This window comes from Triticum aestivum, chromosome 1A, assembly GCF_018294505.1.
Source record: "Triticum aestivum cultivar Chinese Spring chromosome 1A, IWGSC CS RefSeq v2.1, whole genome shotgun sequence".
NCBI classification, from domain to species: Eukaryota; Viridiplantae; Streptophyta; class Magnoliopsida; order Poales; family Poaceae; genus Triticum; species Triticum aestivum.
Genome location: NC_057794.1, coordinates 342,838,364 through 342,860,148, shown reverse-complemented (window position 1 = coordinate 342,860,148; position 21,785 = coordinate 342,838,364).

Sequence of the window (21,785 nt, the reverse complement as noted above, 5' to 3'; positions counted from 1 at the left end):
TAGATAATTTTGCTCTATGTGCTTCACTTATATCTTTTGAGCTAGATAATTTTGCTCTATGTGCTTCACTTAGATCTTTTAGAGCACGGTGGTGGATATGTTTTAAAGAAACTATTGATCTCTCATGCTTCATTTAAATTAATTTGAGAGTCTCTTAATAGCATGGTAATTTGCTTAATAATAATATGCTTGGTATTCAAGATTTGTGAAACTTTCTTTTGAGTGTGTTGAATACTAAGAAAAGATTGAAGCTTGATAATTGTTTTGAGATATGGAGGTGATAATATTAGAGTCATGCTAGTTGAGTAGATGTGGAATTAAAGAATACTTGTGTTAAAGTTTGTGATTCCCGTAGCATGCATATATGGTGAACCGTTATGTGATGAAGTCGGAGCATGATTTATTTATTGATTGTCTTCCTTATGAGTGGCGGTCGGGGACGAGCGATGGTCTTTTCCTACCAATCTATCCCCCTAGGAGCATGAGCGTAATACTTTTCTTTGATAACTTCTAGATTTTGCAATAAGTATATGAGTTCTTTATGACTAATGTTGAGTCCATGGATTATACGCACTCTCACCCTTCCACCTTTGCTAGCCTCTCTAATACCGCGCACCTTTCGCCGGTATCATACACCCACCATATACCTTCCTCAAAACAGCCACCGTACCTACCTATTATGGCATTTCCATAGCCATTCTGAGATATATTGCCATGCAACTTTCCACCGTTCCGTTTATTATGACACACTCCATCATTGTCATATTGCATATCCCGGTACACCGCCGGAGGCATTCATATAGAGTCATATTTTGTTCTAAGTATCCAGTTGTAATTGTTGAGTTGTAAGAAAAATAAAAGTGTGATGATCATCATTATTAGAGCATTGTCCGAGTGAGGAAAGGATGACGGAGACTATGATTCCCCCACAAGTCGGGATGAGATTCCGGATGAAAAATAAATAAAAGAGGCCAAAGAAGCCCAAAAAAGAGAAAGAAAAGAGGCCATAAAAAAAGAGAAAAGGCCCAAATAAAAAAATGAGAGAAAAAGAGAGAAGGGACAATGTTACTATCCTTTTACCACACTTGTGCTTCAAGTAGCACCATGATCTTCATAGTAGAGAGTCTCTCATGTTATCACTTTCATATACTAGTGGGAATTTTACATTATAGAACTTGGCTTGTATATTCCAATGATGGGCTTCCTCAAAATTCCCTAGGTCTTCGTGAGCAAGCAAGTTGGATGCACACCCACTTAGTTTCTTTTGATGAGCTTTCATATACTTATAGCTCTAGTGCATCTGTTGCATGGCAATCCCTACTCACTCACATTGATATCTATTAATGGGCATCTCCATAGCCCGTTGATACGCCTAGTTGATGTGAGACTATCTTCTCCTTTTTGTCTTCTCCACAAACACCATTCTATCCCACCTATAGTGTTATATCTATGGCTCACGCTCATGTATTGCGTGAAGATTGAAAAAGTTTTGAAAAAGTTAGAGTATGAAACAATTGCTTGGCTTGTCATCGGGGTTGTGCATGATTTAAATACTTTGTGTGGTGAAGATAGAGCATAGCCAGACTACATGATTTTGTAGGGACAACTTTCTTTGGCCATGTTATTTTGAGAAGACATAATTGCTTTGTTAGTATGCTTGAAGTATTATTATTTTTATGTCAATATAAACTTTTGTCTTGAATCTTTCGAATCTGAATATTCAAATCACAATTGAGAAGATTTGCATTGAAATTATGCCAAGTAGCACTCCGCATCAAAAATTCTCTTTTTATCATTTACCTACTCGAGGACGAGCAGGAATTAAGCTTGGGGATGCCTGATACGTCTCCAACGTATCTATAATTTTTGATTGCTCCATGCTATATTATCTACTGTTTTGGACTATATTGGGCTTTATTTTCCACTTTTATATTATTTTTGGGACTAACTATTAACCGGAGGCCCAGCCCAGAATTGTTGTTTTTTGCCTATTTCAGTATTTCAGAGAAACAGAAGATCAAACGGAGTCCAAACGGAATAAAACCTTCGGGAACGTGATTTTCTCACTGAACGTGATCCAGGAGACTTGGACCCTACTCCAAGGAGTCAAAGAGGCGGTCACGAGGGTGGGGGCGCCCCCCTAGGGCGCGCCCCCTGCCTCGTGGGCCCCTCGGTGCTCCACTGACGTACTCCTTCCTCCTATATATACCTACGTACCCCCAAACGATCAGAACATGAGCCAAAAACCTAATTCCACCGCCGCAACTTTCTGTATCCACGAGATTCCATCTTGGGGCATGTTCCGGACCTCCGTCGGAGAGGGCCGTCATCACGGAGGGCTTCTACATCATCATAGCCTCTCCGATGAAGTGTGAGTAGTTTACCTCTGACCTTCGGGTCCATAGTTAGTAGCTAGATGGCTTCTTCTCTCTTTTTGGATCTCAATACAAAGTTCTCCCCCTCTCTTGTGGATATCTATTCGATGTAATCTTCTTTTTGCGGTGTGTTTGTTGAGACCGATGAATTGTGGGTTTATGATCAAGTCTATCTATGAATAATATTTGAATCTTCTCTGAATTCTTTTATGTATGATTGGTTATCTTTGCAAGTCTCTTCGAATTATCCGTTTGGTTTGGCCAACTATATTGGTAGTTTTTGCCATGGGAGAAGTGCTTAGCTTTGGGTTCGATCTTGCGGTGTCCTTTCCCAGTGACAGAAGGGGCAGCAAGTGTCACAGCCCTAGAATTTGCTTGTAGCTAATTACCTGAGTGAGCATCATGCATCATGTCTAAATCTGAAAGTTGAATTGAGGTTAGTTGAAACCCTCAGAAATAATCAACATTAAAATCTTTTCAAAGAAGTCCAAGAAAATGTTCCTCTTAGTCTTTGAAAATATTGGCAAGAGGTAAAACTTAAAACAATATTTTTGGAATCTTAGAGATATTTATTTTGGGCCTTAGGATTAAATCAATAACTATTTGCTTTGGATATATATTTGTTAATTAATTAGTATATGTCCAATAATTCTGATCTTTGGTGAAGGGCTTTGGAATAATCCAACTAGTCCCTACAAGAATTATCAGAAGCAACAAAAATGATTTAGTGTCTAAAACTAAATCAAAACAAATTACAGAAAATGCAAAACAGCAGAAAAAGAGAGAGAGAGAGAGAGAGAATTACCTGGCCATACCTGTGTAGCCACTTGGCCCAGCCGAAGCAGCCCAGCCCACCAGGGGCAGAGGCGTCTTCCACCTTGCGCCAGTCGGATGAAGGGTGTGTGCCCGACGCGCACGTGCACGCGTTGGCCACCTCCTGCTTGCCTGCTCGCCGCTGAACGCCTCTGGGAGACGCCACGCAACCCCCTGACCCCTCTCACTCTTCCCCGTGGACCTCCTTTCCTCTGCTCTCGCTCTCTCTTCCGAAGCCGAGCGGAGCCGTCGCCACCGTTCATTGTTGCCACGGCCACCGCCTCCCCCTCGACCCCTCGCCGTGCCTGCGAGCTCCGTCTCGACGAGCCACGAGGCCCCGGATGTGCTGCAACACAGCCACCGCTGTTGTTTCCCTCGTCGGCCACCGGAGATCATCACCGTCGATTCGCTGCCTCCTGCGCTTCCCCGAGCCCGCTTCGACGCCTGCTGCATCCGATGTGAGCTGCTCCTCCTTCCCCCCTCTCCGTTTTCTCGTTTGCACGCTGTAGCTGCCGCTTCGCCGATGACCGAAACCCACCGCCGCCCGGCTTTGTCGCCGCCATGGCCCGAGCTCGAACCACCCGCGCCCTTGCACCGCATCGCGCTCCTGATGCCTCCAGGAGGCCGCCTAGCCCCTCTACGTGCTTGCCTGCTTGCCCTAGCGCGACGCTCGCACGAAGCCGAGCTCCGGCCGCTGCCTCACTCGCCGCCGACGTATCTCCGGCCACCTAACGGCCCGGTCGTCGTGCTCAACTCCCTCCCCGCGCTGCGTAGAGCACGTAGGTGCCCTGCACGAGCCACCCTACCCACCGTAGCGTCGACCCCGAGCTCATCCGAGCTCCGGTGACCGCCAAGGTTGACGCCGGTGATGACTCCGGCCATTCCAGGCCCAACCGCTGCCACAAATCAACACAGACGAGTGCCCGCGTCTCGCAGACACCCTCCACCAGCCATTTGGTCGCCGGAGGAGGAATTCCGCAGCCCTCCGCCGCGTCTGGCCTCACCGGCGTCGAGTCGCCGGCAGGTTTGACCGAGTTGACCAGGGTTTGACCCCCCTGGGTCATTAACATGTGGGCCCGAGGCCCTGCTAATTTAGTTGAGATGCTAATTAAATTTTAGCTAACCACTAACTCACTGACTGTGGGCCCCGGCCCTTCTAATTACTTTAGTTAGGATTTAACTAAACCCTGGTTAGCACTGAGTCAATGACAGGTGGGCCACACCTGTCTGGTTTGACCTGGACGGTCCTGTTGACTAGCTGATGTCATCATGACCTAATGCTGACGCAATAATACATTTTCTAGATTTATTAATAATCAGGAAATTCCAAAAAATGCCCAAAACTTCTAAAAATCATAGAAATTCAACCGTAACTCCAAATGAAAAGATTTATATATGAAAAATTATCAGAAAAATATGAAGAATCTGTTTATGGTACTTTAATGCATGTTTGAACAAGTTAACCTCACTGAATAGGATAAATCATGATTAGGGCAATTTATGAACTAGCATTTGGAGTTCGAGTTTAACCCTGTTTGAATTCCACTTCAATTAACTTGGCTTACTGCTGCATTAGGTCAATTCAGTTCCTTAACATGACATGTCATCCATTTGATTGTGCATTGCAGTGAATGTTGTTTCTTTTGTGTTTTCCGGTGGTTGTTCCCTCTTAGTAGACGATGTTTCCGACGATGTGATCGATGGCACCGATGAAGAACTATACTATCTTTAGAAGTGCCAGGCAAGCAAAACCCCCCTTGTTCATTCCGATATAATCCCACTCTCTCGCTCCTGCTCTCTTGTAATGCATTAGGACAACAGCAATTCAACTGTTACTTGCTGCGGTAGCTGAACCCCTTTCCTCTGCATGACCAGTCATTGCCACAGTAAATAGATGAAACCCACTAGCGTGAGTAGGAGTTGTTTGAGCCCTGATGTGCCTGCTCATTCATGTTTGTTTGTCATGCCTGCTACTTCTTAGAGTTGAGTCAGGTCTGATTCATCGGGGATGAATTGGAATGTGGTGAACATGTCCTACTGTTGAGAGCTAACTGTGTGAACATGATTTGGTAAAGGTCACGGTGAGAGGCCATGTAGGAGGACATGGTGGGTTGTCTCATTGTAGCCGTCCTTAGGAACAAAGTTCTATGTTTGTGATCCCAGAACAGCTACTACCACGCATTGGAATTCTTAAGTGCCCCTCTCGACTTATTAATCAACCTGATCTCTGTCCAGGAGTTGCAACTAGTTTCTGGTGTTTGTAGGTAGTGTTAGTAGTCTACCAAGTGGCACCCGGTACAGGTGGGCTTGGGATAGACTAGGCACAGTGGCCCGGTGTACCAAGTGGCACCCGGATGGTGGGCTTGGGAACCATGTACACATCGTTTGGGGCCGTGAGCGACACCCCGGCCGGATCTCCTTGCGGATGGAACCCGAACAGGCGATAAACCTGGACTAGAGACTTGTTGGTTAGTCAGGTCGTGGCCGACTCCCTCGCCAGGCTTCCGCTTGAAGGTTGCCGAGATACACGATGTGTACATGGTGGTAAGTGGCGAGAGCATGCGTGAAGAAGTACACCCTTGCAGGGTTATCATTATCTATTTGAATAGCCGGATTCCTCGGATATGGAAACTTGGACCCCTTGCATAGTTCATAGACAAGTGAAAGTGGATACTCTAAACTGCGCAAGATAAGCGTGAGTGCTATGGATGGCCTTCTCGTAGGGAGAGGGGAGCGGATCCATAGTGGAGTATTGATATGGTAAATATGTCGACTTGTGTACGCCACCTCAAAAAGAGTTACTTGCAGTCGTAGTTCAGGTTAGCCACTAATTCAAAAGCTGGCTTGCTGCAGTTAAACCCCACCATCCCTTTTGTTGATAATGATGCATATGTAGTCAGTTCTGATGTAAGTCTTGCTGAGTACATTTGTACTCATGTTTGCTTAATTTATGTTTTGCAGAGAGACTTCAGTCTCACTAGTAGTTCCACGTGGACTTCGATGTTTAGCTTGTTACCTCAGCTACGATCTTGTACCCTTGGGAGGGTCTTGTAGATAGTCAGGCTTCTCAGCCTTCTTCATTTGTAGTTGTCTGTACTCAGACAAGTTAAGCTTCCGCATGTGCTTGTTGCTTGTATGCTCTGTATGTTGGGTCATGAGACCCATGTTTGTAATATCTCACTCCTCGGAGCCAAATGAATTAATACTTTGAGTCGTAGAGTTTTGTTATGATGCCATGTTGTATTTACACATATCGAGCATATTGTGTGTATGATTGAAATGCTTGGTATGTGTGGGATTCGACAACCTAGTTGTTTATCCTTGGTAGCCTCTCTTATGGGGAAATGTAGTCTTGTGCTTCCATGAGCCATAGTAGTCCGCTACAGCCCGGTTCACCGGAGTCCTGCTAGCCCAGCACTACTGCTCCGGAACACTTGACTGGCCGGCATGTGATTCACTTTGTGCCTGTGTTTGTCCCTTCGGAGAAATGTCACGTGGTGACATCCGGAGTCCTGCCTAGCCTGCTACAGCCCGGTTCACCGGAGTCCTGTTAGCCCAGTGCTACAGCCCGGATTTGCACGCTGCTGACTGACATGCTCGATGTTGATTCATGTATGCTTGTCCCCGTAAGTTAGTGCCACTTTGGGTTCACGACTAGTCATGTCGGCCCGGGTTCTCTGTCATATGGATGCTAGCGACACTATCATATATGTGAGCCAAAAGGCGCAAACGGTCCCGGGCCATGGTAAGGCGACACCCGTGGGAATACCGTGCATGAGGTCGCAAAGTGATATGAGGTGTTACCGGCTAGATCGATGTGACTTGGAATCAGGGTCCTGACAGCTTTGGTATCAGAGCCTGACTACTTGTAGGATTACCAAGCCAAGCTGGTCAAAGTCGTGTCTAGAAATGTTTTAGTTATATAAGGGAATTGATTGTGGAAGGGAACGTAAGGCTCTTTTTACTCCTTATCCTCATGACCTTCTGATTTGAGTCATCTTATCTTTTCTACGGGGTTAAGAACTAGGCTTCTCTTCTATCTCTCGGGATGACGTGTTACTAAACCGTAGTTGCCTAGGATTGTTGAGTTCAAGCCTCAGTTCAGCTCCTACTACTTCCATATGTTCATAACTGGCCTCAGAACCTTGATATTATGATGTTGAGTGGTTATGCCACCATTTTGCAGGATGTCTCAAATATTTTTGAGCATTTACAGCCGTTATGCTGTCCGAGTCATCCCAGGTTTCTAAACAGTCTGATGCACTTGCAAATATTTCCTCCATGTTCCCGTTGTATTTTTGGGCCAGATTAAGCACACTAATCGGTGTGTTGAGGTACTATGTTGCCTTGACGTGTGTGTTGGAGTTAGTATTATGACCATAGGTGTCCTCGAGAATTTAGCAATGCTTTCGTATCCCCAGTGTGATGATTCTGGCCATCATTCTTGAAAGCATCCCGTGATGCCATTTAGTAGTAGGTATTCTACTCTTGTGTTCTTGACCCAAGAATCACTCTGTTCACTTCCTTTTGATATTTTTGCTAGTTCCTTTAGGATATTAGTAACCTTTGCGATAGTCCTCGAGGTTCGTGGTATCTCATTCTTCCAATACCATGAACTACTTATGACAGAAGTTCCTCGTTGAACCGAAAGATCACAACTAGAGTGCTCTTGATGAGTTCTCGATTCTATGTTGTGACTCTGCTAGTTCTACCTTTCTGTATGGGTTATCCGGGAGAAATATGTTGAACTCGTTCGACATGCTAACCTATGCATCCACAACTCAGAAAGTTATTTGTTCCTTGAGTTGTCCCTCCTTAGTTGTTTTCTGACCTTCGTCTAGCAATTGATAGTCAGGAGTATGTGTGCATTCGTGTTCATCGATGCCTAGTATTCTTATGGTTCGTCAAGCCACTCTATTCCGGAATGACTAGGAGAAACAAACTCCAGAACCTCATCCATATCCAGGATTGGGTCAAAGTAGTTGTATTCCACAGATCAAAATGCCAATTCAGCTTTTGTTCTGTTCTACCCTGAAGTATTACCCACTTTATGTCAGGAATGTCATGAGAATTGCACCTTCTCTTATGAATGCTTGACATAGTGATACATCTCGCCATCATTATTCATTCCTCGGTGTTGTGTTTTCGCAACCGGAATGCCGACAAGTGAATCATGATGTGTGAAATCAATACTCCTAGCAACTGTGTTGCTTGGTAGTTAATGGACAATAATCTTATCCTTAGCGTGTTGATTATTGAATCATCCCCCTAAGGTTTATCGTGCTACCTAGCCCTTATTTCCGGTGCACTTTTTTTCGATCAATGAGTTAGGATAGTATCAATCCTCACCTATTTGATCATATCGTCTTGCCCTGAAAAGCAAGATTGTTCTCGAGCTTAATAACATATCGGTGGTTCGTGATTTTCTGATTATCTTCTCGGAAGTATTACCAGGTGTTCCCTGATCGCTATGTTGAGTTCGTGATCATGATGGTTTTTCTCTAAACCATCCATCCTCCAAGAATCTGTGTTGGATACCCCGAGCTAGTTGGTTAAGCTAAACAACAACTTGGAGAGTTGGGAGATGGAAGCTTGTCCGACTTAGTTCATCACTAAGGGATATCCTTGTGTGTGTGTGTGTGTTGAAGAAAGATGATATCTTCATCGACTGATCCCCGTGATCAGTTGTTGAACCTATTGTGTTGTCCAAACCTTGATTTGAGTGTGGGCTATCGCCAAATCAAGTTAGAACCAACGATATTCGTAATGTTGTCTTACTCGTGGTTGATTCCTCGAGCATACACCATTACATATTTTGGTCTGACCAATACTATCACATTGTTCACCTAATGGTGGAAGTGTGGTAATATGGAAATTCTGATGTGTTGCTGTTGAGCCCATCAGCAGCATCTTGTCTCCTCCATGATTCATGTTGAACATCCAGCTAGTATTGGAAACTTGTGTAAGCATTTTCTTCATGCCCCGTTCATGATTTATATGTTTGGATGAAAGTAGTGACTTCCTCTAAACTCACATGCAATCGATGCAAGTTGCCGCCGTGATTTCGAGGGAGCTTGTTTTTGCTTCCTTTGGAATCATCCCAAGTCAGTCATGCATTCATGCGAAGTACTCTATGGTTTGGTAGATTAATTACCTCCACTCCATAGGTGTTCCTAGCACACCAAGCCACTAATTGATCAGTTCAAGGATAAGAAGTTCCTTTTTAAGAGCTAACCCGGGCTTAATCAAGGACTTTGTTATCCGCAATGATGGTTCCCACCTGCACTTGATAGTGTTTCGTTGTAAGACTACTATGTGCTCATGCTTGTCTGGGACAACGTGTTCACATGTTTGTAGCAGAACTGGCCCATGTTTTGGAGCTTACCACCATAGTCTATTTCCCGAGAATCCTGCAACGTCATCTCGTCGACTTGTGCTGCAAACTTTCTTTTTTCTCTCTAGACTTGATGAGTCTGGAATATCCTGACGCCAACCAGATCTGAATCTGAGGCAGATATGATGGTTGGACCTTTTCCCAGGAATTATAATGTTGGACTTTCTAAACCGGTAAGGTGGATGTCGTGGCCAACACACCCAGCCAGAAGACCTATCATTGTAGTATCTTAATTGAGGAAGTTGGCCACCTCCCCATAAGGATTTCGTAGGATTTACTCCAGTAGTTATTCCTTATGGATTCTTGAGCTTCCGAAGTCTGACCTTTTACTTGATGTTCTAGTTATCAAACCATATCGATAAATGGGTTGCTCTAGCACATCAAGGAGAACATTAGAAGCGGAGTGCTAAATGTCTCTCGGTCGATCATCCGGATTTCGTTTCCTTGGCCTCACTAAGGCAAAATCTGAGAAAGGGGTGTCTTTCTATGCATCTGCGTTGTCCATCACTATTCGTCAAGGTAGTATGATGTGTTGCCAGGATCCTCGACACGGATGTTGGTAGAACCTTGATGAATATGGAAATGCTCAAGTTCTTGAGAGCACGCGCAAGCAAAATCATCCCTTGCATTGTCTTCAACCAGGCAGTCCACATCATCCATCCTAGTCCGAGTATGCCAATACTTCGAGCTATTTCAAACAATCAATTGTAAATTGCCTTAAGCTGGTATGAAGAGTTTCAACGATCTATGGATCAAAAGTAATTATTTTTGCCACTTAAGGGAACAGTTCAATGTGTCACCTTTTCCATGGTGCCCCGATACGGGATTATGGCAATTATTTCCTCGCCACCTTGACACCATCCACCATCTTTCTAAGCCTGGAATTATTGCCCACCAAATCAAACCCCGTCGTTTGTTCTTTCATCCCTCTCGATGTGTTTTGTGTCTCAACTCGGGATGTTTCAACATCTCATTCCGCGAGTTGAGATTGTATAGTTCGATCTTTGAGAAGATCAATTCTAGTAGAGTTTCCTTCTGTCGTCATCGTGTTGGGGTGAAGTTCTTGAGGGCAAAGATGTCAAGATCGACATGATGCAATGAATCAACATCTTCGAGAAGGGCAATCGGATCGTGAAGATTCTTTATTGGTGTTCCCTCTGTCTTCTTACCTCACATCTTGAATCTCGGGACGAGATTTTTGTTTAGTAGGGGTGAGTTGCCACAGCCCTAGAATTTTCTTGTAGCTAATTACCTGAGTGAGCATCATGCATCATGTCTAAATCTAAAAGTTGAATTGAGGTTAGTTGAAACCCTCAGAAATCACTTCAGAAATAATCAACATTAAAATCTTTTCAAAGAAGTCCAAGAAAATGTTCCTCTTAGTCTCTGAAAATATTGGCAAGAGGTAAAACTTAAAACAATATTTTTGGAATCTCAGAGATATTTATTTTGGGCCTTTGGATTAAATCAATAACTATTTGCATTGGATATATATTTGTCAATTAATTAATATATGTCCAATAATTCTGATCTTTGGTGAAGGGCTTTGGAATAATCCAACTAGTCCCTACAAGAATTATTAGAAGCAACAAAAATGATTTAGTGTCTAAAACTAAATCAAAACAAATTACAGAAAATGCAAAACAGAAGAAAGAGAGAGAGAGAGAGAGAGAGAGAGAGAGAGAGAATTACCTGGTCATACCTGTGTAGCCACTTGGCCCAGCCGAAGCAGCCCAGCCCACCAGGGGAAGAGGCGTCTTCCACCTCGCGCCAGTCGGATGAAGGGCGTGTGCCCGACGCACGCGTGCACGCGCCGGCCACCTCCTGCTTGCCTGCTCGCCGCTGAACGCCTCTGGGAGATGACACGCAACACCCTGACCCCTCTCACTCTTCCCTGTGGCCCTCCTCTCTTCTGCTCTCGCTCTCTCTTCCGAAGCCGAGCGGAGCCGTCGCTGCCGTTCGTCGTTGCCGTGGCCACCGCCTCCACCTCGACCCCTCGCCGTGCCTGCGAGCTCCGTCTCGACGTCCCCGACCCCCTCGACGAGCCACGAGGCCCCGGATGCGCTGCAACACCGCTACCGCTGCTGTTTCCCTCGTCGGCGATCGGAGATCATCGCCGTCGATTCGCCGCCTCCCACGCTTCCCCAAGCCCGCTTCGACGCCTGTTGCATCCGCTGTGAGCTGGTGCTCCTCCTCCCCCTCTCCATTTTCTCGTTTGCACGCCGTAGCTGCCGCTTCGCTGATGACCGAAACCCACCGCCACCCGGCTTTGTCGCTGCCGTGGCCCAAGCTCGAACCACCCGCGCCCTTGCACCACATCACGCTCCTGGTGCCTCCAGGAGGCCGCCTAGCCCCTTTACGCGCTCGCCTGCTTGCCCTAGCGCCACACTCGCACGAAGCCGAGCTTCGGCCGCCGCCTCACTCGCCGCCGACGTATGTCCGGCCACCTAACGGTCCGGCCGTCGTGCTTAGCTCCCTCCCCGCGCCGTGTAGAGCACGTAGGTGCCCCGCACGAGCCACCCTACCAACCGTAGCGTCGACCCCGAGCTCACCCGAGCTCCGGCGACCGCCAAGGTTGACGCCGGTGATGACTCCGGCCATTCCAGGCCCAACTGCTGCCACAAATCGACGCGGACGAGTGCCCGCGTCCCACAGATGCCCTCCGCCGGCCATTTGGTCGCCGGAGGAGGAATTTCGTAGCCCTCCACCGCGTCTGGCCTCGCCGGCGTCGAGTCACCGACAGGTTTGACCGAGTTGACCAGGGTTTGACCCCCCTGGGTCATTAACATGTGGGCCCGAGGCCCTGCTAATTTAGTTTAGATGCTAATTAAATTTTAGCTAACCACTAACTCGCTGACTGTGGGCCCTGGCCCTTCTAATTACTTTAGTTAGGATTTAACTAAACCCTGGTTAGCACTGAGTCAATGACGGGTGGGCCACACCTGTCAGGTTTGACTGGACGGTCCTGTTGACCTGCTGACGTCAGCATGACCTAATGCTGACGCAAAAATACATTTTGTAGATTTATTAATAATCAGGAAATTCTGGAAAATGCTCAAAACTTCTAAAAATCATAGAAATTCAATCGTAACTCCAAATGAAAAGATTTATATATGAAAAATTATCAGAAAAATATGAAGAATCTGTTTATGGTACTTTCATGCATGTTTGAACAAGTTAACCTCTCTGAATAGGATAAATCATGATTAGGGCAATTTATGAACTAGCATTTGGAGTTGGAGTTTAACCCTGTTTGAATTCCACTTCAATTAACTTGGCTTACTGCTGCATTAGGTCAATTCAGTTCCTTAACATGACATGTCATTCATTTGATTGTGCATTGCAGTGAATGTTGTTTCTTTTGTGTTTTCCGGTGGTTGTTCCCTCTTAGTAGACGATGTTTCCGACGATGTGATCGATGACACCGATGAAGAACTATACTATCTTCAGAAGTGCCAAGCAAGCAAACCCCCCTTATTCATTCCGATATAAACCCACTCTCTCGCTCCTGCTCTCTTTTACTGCATTAGGACAACAGTGATTCAACTGTTACATGTTGCGGTAGCTGAACCCCTTTTCTTTGCATGACCAGTCATTGCCACAGTAAATAGATGAAACCCACTAGAATGAGTAGGAGTTGTTTGAGCCCTGATGTGCCTACTCATTCATGTTTGTTTGTCATGCCTGCTACTACTTAGAGTTGAGTCAGGTCTGATTCAGCAGGGATGAATTGGAATGTGGTGAACGTGTCCTACTGTTGAGAGCTAAGTGCGTGAACACAATTTGGTAAAGTTAGCGGTGAGAGGCCATGTAGGAGTACATGGTGGGTTGTCTCATTGCAGCCATCCTTAGGAACTGAGTTCTGTGTTTGTGATCCATGAACAGCTACTACCACGCATTGGAATGCTTAAGTGCCCCTCTCGACTTATTAATCAACCTGATCTCTGTCCAGGAGTTGCAACTAGTTTCTGGTGTTTGTAGGTAGTGTTAGTAGTCTACCAAGTGGCACCCGCTACAGGTGGGCTTGGGACAGACTAGGCACAGTGGCCCGGTGTACCAAGTGGCACCTGGATGGTGGGCTTGGGAAACCTGTACACATCGTTTGGGGCCGTGAGCGACACCCCGGCCGGATCTCCTTGCGGATGGAACCCGAATAGGCGATAAACTTGGACTAGAGACTTGTTGGTTAGTCAGGTTGTGGCCGACTCCCTCGCCAGGCTTCCGCTTGAAGGTTGCCGAGATACACGATGTGTACATGGTGGTAAGTGGCGAGAGCGTGCGTGAAGAAGTACACCCTTGCAGGGTTATCATTATCTATTTGAATAGCCGGATTCCTCGGATATGGAAACTTGGACCCCTTGCATAGTTCATAGACAAGTGAAAGTGGATACTCTAAAATGCACAAGATAAGCGTGAGTGCTATGGATGGCCTTCTCGTAGGGAGACGGGAGCGGATCCATAGTGGAGTATTGATATGGTGAATATGTGGACTCGTGTGCGCCACCTCAAAAGAGTTACTTGCAGTCGTAGTTCAGGTTAGCCACTGAGTCAAAAGCTGGCTTGCTGCAGTTATACCCCACCATCCCTTTTGTTGATAATGATGCATATGTAGTTAGTTCTGATGTAAGTCTTGCTGAGTACATTTGTACTCACGTTTGCTTAATTTATGTTTTGCAGAGAGACTTCAGTCTCGCTAGTAGTTCCACGTGGACTTCGACATTTAGCTTGTTACCTTAGCTACGATCTTGTACCCTTGGGAGGGTCTTGTAGATAGTCAAGCTTATCAGCCTTCTTCATTTGTAGTTGTTTGTACTCAGACAAGTTAAGCTTCCGCATGTGCTTGTTGCTTGTATGCTCTGTATGTTGGGTCATGAGACCCATGTTTGTAAGATCTCGCTCCTCGGAGCCTAATGAATAAATACTTTGAGTCGTAGAATTTTGTTGTGATGCCATGTTGTATTTACACATATCGAGTATATTGTGTGTATGATTGAAATGCTTGGTATGTGTGGGATCCGACAACCTAGTTGTTTATCCTTGGTAGCCTCTCTTATGGGGAAATGTAGTCTTGTGCTTCCATGAGCCATAGTAGTCCGCTACAGCCCGGTTCACCGGAGTCCTGCTAACCCAGCACTACTGCTCCGGAACACTTGACTGGCCGGCATGTGATTCACTTCGTTCCTGTGTCTGTCCCTTCGGGGAAATGTCACGCGGTGACATCCGGAGTCCTGCCTAGCCTGCTATAGCCCGGTTCACCGGAGTCCTGTTACCCAGTGCTACAGCCCGGATTCGCACGCTGCTGACCGACATGCTCGATGTTGATTCATGTATGCCTGTCCTTGTAAGTTAGTGCCACTTTGGGTTCATGACTAGTCATGTCGGCCCGAGTTCTCTATCATATGGATACTAGCGACACTATCATATACGTGAGCCAAAAGGCGCAAACGGTCCCGGGCCATGGTAAGGCGACACCCGTGGGAATACCGTGCGTGAGGCCGCAAAGTGATATGAGGTGTTACCGGCTAGATCGATGTGACTTGGAATCAGGGTCCTGACAGCAAGGCACGTATTGCATCGTTGCCATCGAGGATAACAAGATGGGGTTTATTTCATATTGGATGAATTTATCTCTCCTACATCATGTCATCTTGCTTAAGGCGTTACTCTGTTTTTAACTTAATACTCTAGATGCATGCTGGATAGCGGTCGATGAGTGGAGTAATAGTAGTAGATGTAGAATCGTTTCCGTCTACTTGTCACGGACGTGATGCCTATATACATGATCATGCCTAGATATTCTGATAACTATGCTCAATTCTGTCAATTGCTCAACAGTAATTTGTTCACCCACCGTAGAATACTTACGCTCTTGAGAGAAGCCACTAGTGAAACCTATGGCCCCACGGGTCTATTCTCATCATATCAATCTCCATCACTTTAATCTTGTTTTGCTTTTTTACTTTGCCTTTTACTTTTCACTTTGCATATCTATACCAAAAATACCAAAAATATTATATCTATCAGATCTCACTCTCATAAGTGACCGTGAAGGGATTGACAACCCCTAATCGCGTTGGTTGCGAGTAGCTATCGTTTTGTGCAGGTACGAGGGACTTGAGTGTGGCCTCCTACTGGATTGATACCTTGGTTCTCAAAAACTGAGGGAAATACTTATGCTACTCTGCTGCATCATCCCTTCCTCTTCGGGGAAATCCAATGCAAGCTCAAGAGGTAGCAGTCTACGAGGGTACGTAGACAACACTCTCCCCTCTCGTTGCTATGCATCACCATGATCCTGTGTGCGCGTAGGAACTTTTTTGAAATTACTACGTTCCCCAACAGGATAAACATCAAATGCAATCAAAATATGTGACATGATATGGCCATCATCATCTTGTGCCTTTGATCTCCATCTCCAAAGCACCGTCATGATCTCTGATGACCCACAAGTATAGGGGATCTATCGTAGTCCTTTCGATAAGTAAGAGTGTCAAACCCAACGAGGAGCAGAAGGAAATGATAAGCAGTTTTCAGTAAGGTATTCTCTGCAAGCACTGAAATTATCAGTAACAGATAGTTTTGTGATAAGGTAATTGGTAACTGGTAACAAGTAATAAAAGTAAATAAGGTGCAGCAAGATAGACCAATCCTTTTTGTAGCAAAGGACAAACCTGGAAAAACTCTTATATAGAGGAAAGCGCTCCCGAGGACACATGGGAATTATCGTCAAGCTAGTTTTCATCACGCTCATAGGATTCGCGTTTGGTACTTTGATAATTTGATATGTGGGTGGACCAGTGCTTGGGGTACTGCCCTTACTTGGACAAGCATCCCACTTATGATTAACCCCTCTTGCAAGCATCCGCAACTACAAAAGAAGTATTAAGGTAAGCCTAACCATAGCATGATTTTTTTTGGATCCAAATCAGCCCCGTACGAAGCAACGCATAAACTAGGGTTTAAGCTATTGTCACTCTAGCAACCCATCATCTACTTATTACTTCCCAATGCCTTCCCCTGTGCCCAAACAATGGTGAAGTGTCATGTAGTCGACGTTCACATGACACCACTAGAGGAAACACAACATACATCTCATCAAAATATCGAACGAATACCAAATTCACATGACAACTTATATCAAGACTTCTCCCATGTCCTCAGGAACAAAAGTAACTAATCACAAATAATATTCATGTTCATAATCATAGGGGTATTAATATGCATAAAGGATCTGATCTTCCACCAAGTAAACCAACTAGCATCAACTACAAGGAGTAATCAACACTACTAGCAACCCACAGGTACCAATCTGAGGTTTTGGGACAAAGATTGGATACAAGAGATGAACTAGGGTTTGAGATGAGATGGTGATGGTGAAGATGTAGATGGAGATTGACCCCCTCCGGATGAGAGGATCGATGGTGATGATTTCCCCCTCCCGGAGGGATGCTTCCCCGGTAGAATAGCTCCGCCGGAGCCCTAGATTGGTTCCGCCAAGGCTCCACCTCATGGCGGCGGAGTTTCATCCCGAGAGCTTGCTTATGATTTTTTTCAGGGCAAAAGACTTCATATAGCCAAAGATAGGCACCGGAGGCCTGCTAGGGGCCCACGAGACAGGGGCGCGCCTAGGGGGGTAGGGCGCCCCCCACCCTCGTGGATGGTGGGTGGCCCCCCTCTGGTGCTTCCTTCGCCCAATATTTTTGGAGTTGTGCAGAATATGTCTCTAATATTTGCTCCTTTTCCAGCCTAGAATTCCAGCTGTCGGCATTCTCCCTCTTCGTGTAAACCTTGTAAAATAAGAGAGAATAGGCATAAGTATTGTGACATAATGTGTAATAACAGCCCATAATGCAATAAATATCGATATAAAAGCATGATGCAAAATGGACGTATCAATCTCCATCGTCACCGGCTTGACACCTTGATCTCCATTGTAGCGTCCTTGTCATCTCGCCAACTATTGCTTCTACGACTATCACTACCGCTTAGTGATAAAGTAAAGTAATTACATGGCAATTGCATTTCATACAATAAAGCGACAACCATAAGGCTCCTACCAGTTGTCGATAACTTTTACAAAACATGATCATCACATACAACAATTTATATCTCATCACGTCTTGACCATATCACATCACAACATGCCCTGCAAAAACAAGTTAGACGTCATCTACTTTGTTATTGCAAGTTTTACGTGGCTGCTACGGGCTTCTAGCAAGAACAGTTCTTACCTACGCATCAAAACCATAATGATTTTTCGTCAAGTGTGCTGTTTTAACATTCAACAAGGACAGGTCGTAGTCAAACTCGATTCAACTAAAGTTGGAGAAACAGACACCTGCCAGCCACCTGTGTGCAAAGCACGTCGGTAGAACCAGCCTCATGAACGCGGTCATGTAATGTCAGTCTGGGTCGCTTCATCCAACAATACCGCTGAATCAAAGTAAGACGTTGGTGGTAAGCAGTATGACTATTATCGCCCACAACTCTTTGTGTTCTACTCATGCATATCATCTACTCATAGACCTGAGTCTAATACCACTGTTGGGGAACGTAGCATGCAATTTCAGAAAAATTCCTACAATCACACAAGATCTATCTAGGAGATGCATAGCAACGAGATGGGGAGAGTGTGTCTACATACCCCCGTAGACCGAAAGCAGAAGCGCTAGGTTAACACGGTTGATGTAGTCGAATGTATTCACAATCCAACCGATCCAAGTACTGAACGTACGGCACCTCCTTGTTCAACACACCTTTAGCTCGATGACGCCCCTCGAGCTCTTGATCCAGCAGAGGGTCGAGGGAGATTTCCGACAGCACGACGGCGTGGTGATGGTGGTGGTGCTATGATCCACGCAGGGCTTCGCCTAAGTACTACGACTCTATGACCAGAGGAGTAAACTATGTAGGGGGGCACCGCACACAGCTAAGTTAATTCTTGGTGTGCCTTTGGGGTGCCCCCCGCCACCGTATATAAAGGGGGGAGGAGGAGGCCGGTGAGGGACTCCTGGATTAGGGGGTCCTCGGACAGCCGGACTATATACTTTGGCCGGACTGTTGGACTATGAGGATACAAGATTGAAGACCCCGTCCCGTGTCCGGGTGGGACTCTCCTTTGCATGGAAGGCAAGCTTGGCAATTCGGATATGTAGATCTCCTCCCTTGTAACCGACTCTGTATAACCCTAGCCCCCTCCAGAGTCTATATAAACCGAAGGGTTTAGTCCGTAGGACAACAACAATCATAATCATAGGCTAGCTTCTAGGGTTTAGCCTCTACGATCTTGTGGTATATCAACTCTTGTAATACTCATATCATCAAGATCAATCAAGCAGGAAGTAGGGTATTACCTCCATCGAGAGGGCCTGAACCTGGGTAAACATTGTGTCCCCCGCCTCCTGTTACCATCAGCCTTAGACACACAGTTCAGGACCCCCTACCCGAGATCATCCGGTTTTGACACCAACATTGGTGCTTTCATTGAGAGTTCCACTGTGCCGTCATGATAAAGGCTTGATGGCTCCTTCAATCATCAGCAGTGATGTAATCCAGGGTGAGGTTTTTCTCCCCAGACAGATCTTTGTATTCGGCGGCTTCGTACTACGAGTCAACTCGCTTGGCCATCTGGAGCAGATCGAGAGCTATGCCCTGGTCATTAGGTCAGGTTTGGAAGCTTGAACTATACTGCCAACATTCGCGGAGACTTGATCTTCGACGGATTCGAGCCCATGTCAGGTGCGCCGCGCAATCACGACGAGCATGACTTACGTCGGACTATGCTTAGGAGATCACACATGTGGCTACTCCGGCCCTCAATCTGGAGCAGATCGTGCCGTCCGAGGACGGGTGGTTGGACCCCGCCACGGAAGCCGCACACTCAGCGGCAATAGAGCCAAATATTGACTTCACCTCCTATGAGACATGTGTTAGCGGACCCTTGGATTCGTCCCCGTCCACAGGCTCCGAACCGCCTGCATCCGTGCCTATCCAATCTGATTGGGCACCGATCATGGAGTTTACCTCCGCGGATATCTGTCAGCACTCGCCCTTGGGCGACGTGCTAAATTCATTGAGGTCTCTCTCCTTGTCAGGAGATCCTTGGCCGAACTATGTCCGGCTTGAGTGGGAAGCGGACGACGAAATTTATTCCCCACCCACCACCCATTTAATAGCCACTGTCGACGACTTAACCGACATGCTTGATTTCGGCTCCGAAGACATCGACGGTATGGACGACGATGCATGAGAAGAACAGGAACCACCATCCACAGGGCGCTGGACAACCACCTCATCATATGATATATACATGGTGGACACCCCCAAAGAAAGCAATGGAAATAAGGCAATGGAGGATAACCCCCTCGAGAAGCAATCTAAGCACCGGCGTCATCGACGCTACTCTAAGCCCCGCCATAGCAAAAGCAGCGATACCGGCACAAGAGACAAAAACGCTGCGGACAGTGCTGAAGATGAAGACAATCCCCTCCAGCCAGGTTTCGAGTGGGAGATTGGGCAAGCGAGCCCTAAGGAACAGGCGACAGACAGAGAATCAGGGGATGACATGGGTAAACATTGTGTCCTCAACCCGGGCGCCCAACCAAAAGTTACCCAAAGCGTAGGTTGCTACCCCAACTCTCAAGGAGGAAGCATTAAAACCTACACTACTAGCATATGATGCGGCTGACCGGTCACCTTGTGGCCGAGACAAAGCGGCATATCAGCCCGAAGTCCAGCCTGCACCCCGTCGCCGGTCAAACAAAAACACCAAGGCCCGGGGCTACACACAGGACCTGCGAGACGTATTGGAAAACAAAGCAGGACATACAAGATCAATCTACGGATCACGGGGCGCGCCCCAACGCGTGACGACGACCGTCACGCCGGATACACTAAAAGCAAATCCGGCCGAGCTGAATACAGTATACAAGACTCCTATGAACTGCGTCGTGATATAGCCCGGCACAGAGGCGCCGCACACCCCCTATGCTTCACCGATGAAGTAATGGATCACGAATTCCCAGAAGGGTTTAAACCCGTAAACATTGAATCATGTGATGGTACAACAGACCCCGCGGTATGGATTGAAGATTTCCTCCTCCACATCCACATGGCCCGCGGTGACGATCTACATGCCATCAAGTACCTCCCACTAAAACTCAAAGGAACGGCTCAGCATTGGCTGGATAGCCTGCCAGCAAACTCCATTGGCAGTTGGGAGAACTTGGATGACGCATTCCTTGACAACTTCCAGGGCACTTATGTGCGACCACCAGATGCTGATGACTTGAGTCACATAACCCAACAGCCCGGGGAGTCAGCCAGGAACATGATATACGCAACCCATATTCCCAAGCGGGAACGGAAGCATGCACTAAGGGACGTCTATGCGATGGAGCCAGTCGCCCCAAAGTTCAACCCATGGTCTTCTTGTCCGATCACTTTCGATCGCAGGGACCACCCTACCAGTATCCGTCATGGCGGTTCTGCCGCATTGGTCCTTGACCCCATCATCGATGGATTTCGCCTCACTTGAGTCCTTATGGACAGTGGCAGCAGCCTGAACCTGCTCTATTAGGATACAGTGCACAAAATGGGTATCGACCCCTCAAGGATCAAACCCACAAAAACCACCTTTAAAGGTGTCATACCAGGTGTAGAGGCCTGTTGCACAGGCTCAATCACACTAGAAGTGGTCTTCGGATCCCAGACAACTTCCAAAGCGAGGAGGTGATCTTCGATATTGTCCCCTTCCGCAGTGGCTATCACACACTGCTCGGACGAACCACATTCGCCAGATTCAATGCGGTACCGCATTATGCATACCTCAAGCTCAAAATGCCAGGACCTCGCGGGGTTATAACAGTTAATGGAAACACAGAACACTCGCTCCATACGGAGGAGCACACTGCGGCCCTCGCAGCAGAAGTACGAAGCAGCCTTCTGAGGCAAACCTCCAATTCGGTGATAAAGCCCCGAGACACCTTCAAGCGAGTCCGGAGTACCCTGCAACAGGATTGCCCGACACGTTCTGAGCTCGCCTAGCAATCCGGCCTCCATCCCAGTCCCAGTCAAGCGGCGAAATTTGCGCCGTGCGTCCATAATTACGCACTCAATATACCATGGGCATAGGCGGAGGCACGGCTATGGCATAGCCCACAATGTGGCTCAACCGCCTCAGGACCAGTATATCTTTACCATTT